The sequence below is a fragment of the Pagrus pagrus genome (genome assembly GCF_965226575.1).
Source record: "Pagrus pagrus genome assembly, chromosome: 12".
NCBI lineage: Eukaryota > Metazoa > Chordata > Actinopteri > Spariformes > Sparidae > Pagrus > Pagrus pagrus.
The window spans coordinates 21,465,514-21,471,092 of record NC_140196.1 but is presented as its reverse complement, the minus strand read 5'-3'; positions in this window follow the sequence as shown (position 1 = coordinate 21,471,092).

The window sequence follows — 5,579 nt, the reverse complement described above, 5'->3', positions numbered from 1 at the left end:
GTAACGTGCATTTACATGGGTGCCAGTCTGACTTGTTGATGTGCAATGCAACGCAGACATGATGCATTCCCTCTCAAGAGGAGTGTTGAGCAGTTAGCGGTTTAACACCTTGCAACACATCCTCCCACCTCAACGTTTAGCCGGAGAACAGAGTTCGAGCCTGAGTTGTGTTTCTCTGAATGTCTGAGTGTGAGACAGTCTTGACGTTGTGCGTGTGTTGTGACGTCAGAGTTCAGATGAGTCGTGTTTGATTCATAGTGATCCATTGCTGACGCAGCCTGATAATCAGTGTTTATAGCTTCACGGAGTTCAGTTAATGGGTCTACATGAGGTGCTTCTGAGAAAGCATTATAAATGGCTCGCTGTCTGCTGTGTCTGTGAGGGTATAATCACATTGGATCGCACGCCCACACACACGAAACCTCTCAGCAGCACAGTAGGTGTTGTTTGGTCTTTGTCAGCTCGGTGCAGGTGTTACACCAGAGGTCCTCATTACTGATGCAGACATGGCACCAGAGTTTCCTTTGTGAAAACACAGACAGCCGCACATACAAACAGATAACACAGCAGTGATGCTTTCCATGGATGCCTCACAGGAATCTGAGGTATTTCCAGCATGTGAAGGTGGTCAGTCGTCAGCATAAACCAAATGGCGATTAGTTATGGAGTGCAGATTGATTTGATTTGCTTTGATGTGCAGAAGATTATGGGAAATACACTTATTTGTTTTCTTGCCAAGAGTTAGATAAGAAAAAACTTGCCGGGCTCTGTCCAAAGATAACAAAATCTGTTTTCAAGTATGTCTAATGTTCACTAATTAAAGGTGCAATATGTAAGAACTGACCACCTGTCGAATTCAAAACAAATAGGGTTCTAGCATATTGCTGGAGCAAACACTAACTGCTGCTAACTGTAGCTGCCGTTAGCTAGTTAGCTCAGCTAGCCGTGCAGCTAGCAGTCTGAAGTGGGAGTTTTAGGGTACCACTGGAGTGTTGGTGTTTACACCATTAGCACAGGAACTTTAGACCAGTTGGGGCTAGCTGGTTAGCATGCTAGATGACAGAACGTCAGAACTGTTATTCACACTTATTGATCTTTTTTTTATGTTTTCATCTAAAATTCTGACATATTGCACCTTTAATGAGTTTGTTTGGCACAACTTTGAAGTTCCAGTTAGTAAGATAGTTGAGTTGGGAACAAGAGCCAACCATCAACTATATTACAAATTGGACCATTAAAACAGTAACTCATCGTTTATACATTTTGTTTTTGTATCGACTGAACAAACAATTTTATTGACTCTCAGGTCCAGGAAGTTCAACTGCCTGTTAACTGTATTTTCAAAAAACATGTCAATATCAAAACGTAAATGCTAAGCATGCTAACACGCTAACAATGACAAAACACATTAATGGTTAGCAGGTATAATCTTTCCCATGTTCACCACCCTAGTTTAGAATGTTAACGAATGTTAACGGCTGCTAATTAGCACTAAACACAAAGTACAGCTGAGGTTCATGGGAGGTTCAGTTAGATTTGTTGGTGTTTGGTCATAAACCAAATTTTGGACATGATGATAACACTGAGATGAGTCTGTGACATCGATGTTTGGACCAGATTTAGTGATAATCCATCCAATACTTGAGATAGTTCAATCTATAGAGTGCCGCAGGAATTAAGTTAGCATCTTTGCACTTCCTGTTCCCCTGTCTCGAAGTCAATGGGTTTTTTGAATGGGTTTTCGGTTAAATGCCTGAGATAGGGTCTGTGGTTAACACAAGCTGAAGAGCTGAAGAGCTGAAGAGCGTGCTAGGAAGCTTAGTGGTGTGATGTTGTGTCATACAATCACAGTGTAGTTTGGTTATAGCCTAACATTAGCTTTTTACTTCTGGCAATTTCATTTGCCAGGACACCAGGGCGATGCTAACTTCTGGGTAAAAGTACGTTATCCTTGCAGCACAATATAGTGGTACAGCGCTAGCATGACTAGCAATGACAACTGATCAGTCTGACTACAGTTAAATAGGCTGAAAGTGTAAAGGATTTAAGATCCACAATATCACAAAAATAATTGACGTTCGGCTGAGAAAGCTAATATTTTCAGCCTCTACGTCTCAATATTGCCTCGTGACTTGTGCATAGCGAATGTTCGTGTCTGTCTTTTTGTGACATTACGTCATGTAAACACACGGTGCAGAGCTAATGGAACTTCTGCTGGTTGTAATTCCAGTATGTCTCGGGAGCCTCCCCCTCCAGGCACGTTGTTTTTATAAGTATGGGTTTACAGGACTCCACGAGTTCTAATACGCACATTGAACAGATTCGGTAAATTCCTCTTTTCCAACACAAACTGTCATTCCACGTGTGTGTTGTGTGACTGGACTGTTTAAAGGTGTGCGTTACGTAACGGGGCCACTGTTTTTCCCCCTATTGATGACAGTTTAACAACGGGGCCCTTCCACTGCGATCCAAGGCAGGCAAGCCACCAAACTAGCAAAAAGGAGGAAAATGAACGAAAATGTGAGTCTGTTAATTGAAATATTTTCCTCAAACAGTTGAGCCAGGAATAGTTTGCGACCTTCCACAGCTCAAACACTCCTCTGTTTTCATCTTCAAATGACAGGAGCTCACATATTTCTTCTCAGCTCAGCTCAGCGGCCTTGTAATCTCATCTGAAAAAGGAAGAAAGGGCAAGTGAACTGAATTCCTCTCTCGTAAACAGATTTAAATCTAAGGCTGTATTAAATTTGGCAGCTGTGCCTTCAGTACTGCCTTTGACTTCTTGTTGGGCTCTGTAGAAAAGGAAACACTGACTTTACCTCTTGTCCCGCTCAAACCGGACACAGTGAGGTCATTCAGTGGACTCAGACAGCACCATCTTGTCCAAACACAGTGCTGCAATGAAGCACGGGTAATGGATGATTCAGGGCGATGATGGAGTGGCGCATGGAGACCGACATGTTGATTACTCTCCCTGGTCTCCCTCTGACCTGAAGCCAATAATTTGTTTTCCACCAGCGCTCCACCATCTGTCTCTTATTCAAAACATTGGTAGAATCTCAAACACACACGAGCACAATGTCCGGTATTTCATTTAAACACGTGTTCATCATCCACCTGATGAAACCTACTGTAAACAACTGTACATCTGTGGGACATATTGTTCTGTACATGGGACAAAGTAGACAAAATAATAAAAACACCTCATGAAAAGGACTTTAATTGAGGTCGTTTGTCAGTTATGTATTTTTTCAAGGCAGCCTGAGACAACTAATAGCATATTAAATCATTTGTGTGTTTGAGTCCACAGTGAAAGATGCACCAGTAAGAACATCAGCTATATTATTTTACATTACAATGGGAACAAACATGTATTAATGTAATACTGGCAGTGGTAGAGGGAACTAAGCACATTTTTTTTTTAGGTACTTAAGATTTCCTTGGATACCAGCGAGCAGTATGTTGTGATGTAGGACTATATATAGCGAAAAGAGGGCACTTCACCACATTTTCTCCACTGGAAGGGCATTTAATCATGTTTCATTTACCATCAGGGCACTTTGTGGTGCTCAATTCGAACATGGGGGCACAAGGGGGGTTTGATGACCTGGAGACGAGCCATATGGAGCAATTTTATGTTGTTGTTGTTTTTTTTTATTTTAAGTCTCCATCTACTTCAGCTGTTTAGGACAATTCTGAATCGCTGTTTTGCTGTAAAGAGTTTTCTTTCTTTTTTTTCACGTATTCATGTAAAAACAAAACAAAATTACACAAGTAAAATTGAGAATCTAAGACATAATTTTTTTTAAAAATACATAAAATATAATACAAATAAAATATGATTTAAAATATAATGTTGTGGTAGACTGGTGTACAGCAGTGATAAAACTAATAAAATGATGTAGACAGTTTGAGCAGTGATGTACATACTTAGTGAGTACTATTTATGTACAGTATGTAGACACGTCGCTCACATAGATATACTGTGATGGTTTAACGGCATGTAAACACCAGTGAAATAATTATAGAAAATGTAAACTGCAATGTGTGTCGGTTTAAACAGGTATAGTTTCTATATCATACACATACATACAGGTAAACACACATATGTGCATGATATATAACACAATAACAATAATGCCATTCTACCATTCTGTGTCATTTCATCTGCGTTCCTATCAGTCAACAAACTACACTGTCACAAAAGTGATCTGTGTGCAGGTGCAGGGGCTTCCCTCGGATATCTACCACCTGAAAACACCAACAGTTCTGACACAATCAATAAGTATAATTCCTGGAATAACCCGGAGACGCTGTTCAGCTCGAGCCCCTTGGATCATCCAGGGCCTCCCTTTGGCGATGTCAAAATGACTGCTGCTCCTGGTCTAAAAACAGGCCAACCTATATCTTTAAGCCTTAAATACTGACCTGGAGACGACTCTCCTGTCAGCCTGGATACCTCAGGAAACAGGATCTTTGGCAGGAGATGAAAGGGACGGTTCAGACGGAGACGGAGAGAGAGGTGTTGGATTGATGTTGACGTTACTGGATACCCCTGCTCACACATCCTGACTCTGGTAGGTAAGGTCACGGGGGTCAGCCTGGGATGAACCACAACATTGGTCAGTCAGTTTTTATGTTGGTATAACTCATTACTCATAGTACACTAACAACAGATTCAGTTACCTCCACTCCTGTTTTCTGAAGACACCAGAAACGCAAAGAGCAGCAGACATTTATTTATACACTCCTGTTTTACCACCTAATATCAGTTCTTGAATGATGGAAGTGTCCACCACAGAGCTGCAGTGGTCAGGCCTTTACTGCCACCTAGTGATACCACAGCTCACTGCAGCACGACTCGACCCATCTCAAGAGGCCTGACCATAATGAAAAGGGCAAATACTGACTAAATCGATGAGATTTTACTGTCACAGGCAGATGGAGGGGGGAAGCACTGAGCTCTGCCTCTTATGTCCTCCATGCATATCAGATCTCCCTCCAACCTCTTCTGCAGAGGAAGCAAATTAGATCTGTCCTCACAGATCATCTCATGAGAGGCGGATGTTCACATCCAGCGGAGGAAAGAGAGACACTTGTCATGTGGCACAGATGTTGTCCTGAGAGGGGGTTAAGGCGGAATGGCAGCGTCCTTTCCGCATGACCGCCTCCACCAGCCTGGGCCTGCTGTGACAATCTGGGACCGAGCGTCACACTTTGTGTTGTCCGGTTAAAGCAACCCCCTCCTGGGCTTCACATGTCATAAAGGATGCGGCTCACCACCACGGCCGTGCTTTAATGTGAGACTTAAAAATGCCTGCCACGGCCTGTAGCATGTATGACACGGTGGTGTATGTAATTTACGACAGCTGGTTTCTGCTCCTACTGCGGGGATCTGAAGGAGCGCATCCACCTCTTCTGTTGCAGCGATGCGCAGCCGTGCCGCATGACTCACAACGGCAGAAATGGCACGGATGTAAACAGGGGGCGGGCTCAGGTAGGCCTAACCTGTAGCCGCGCGGCCAATGGGAAGCGCGGGATCGCGGACGAGGCGGAGAAGCGCGGCGTCCCATTGGCCC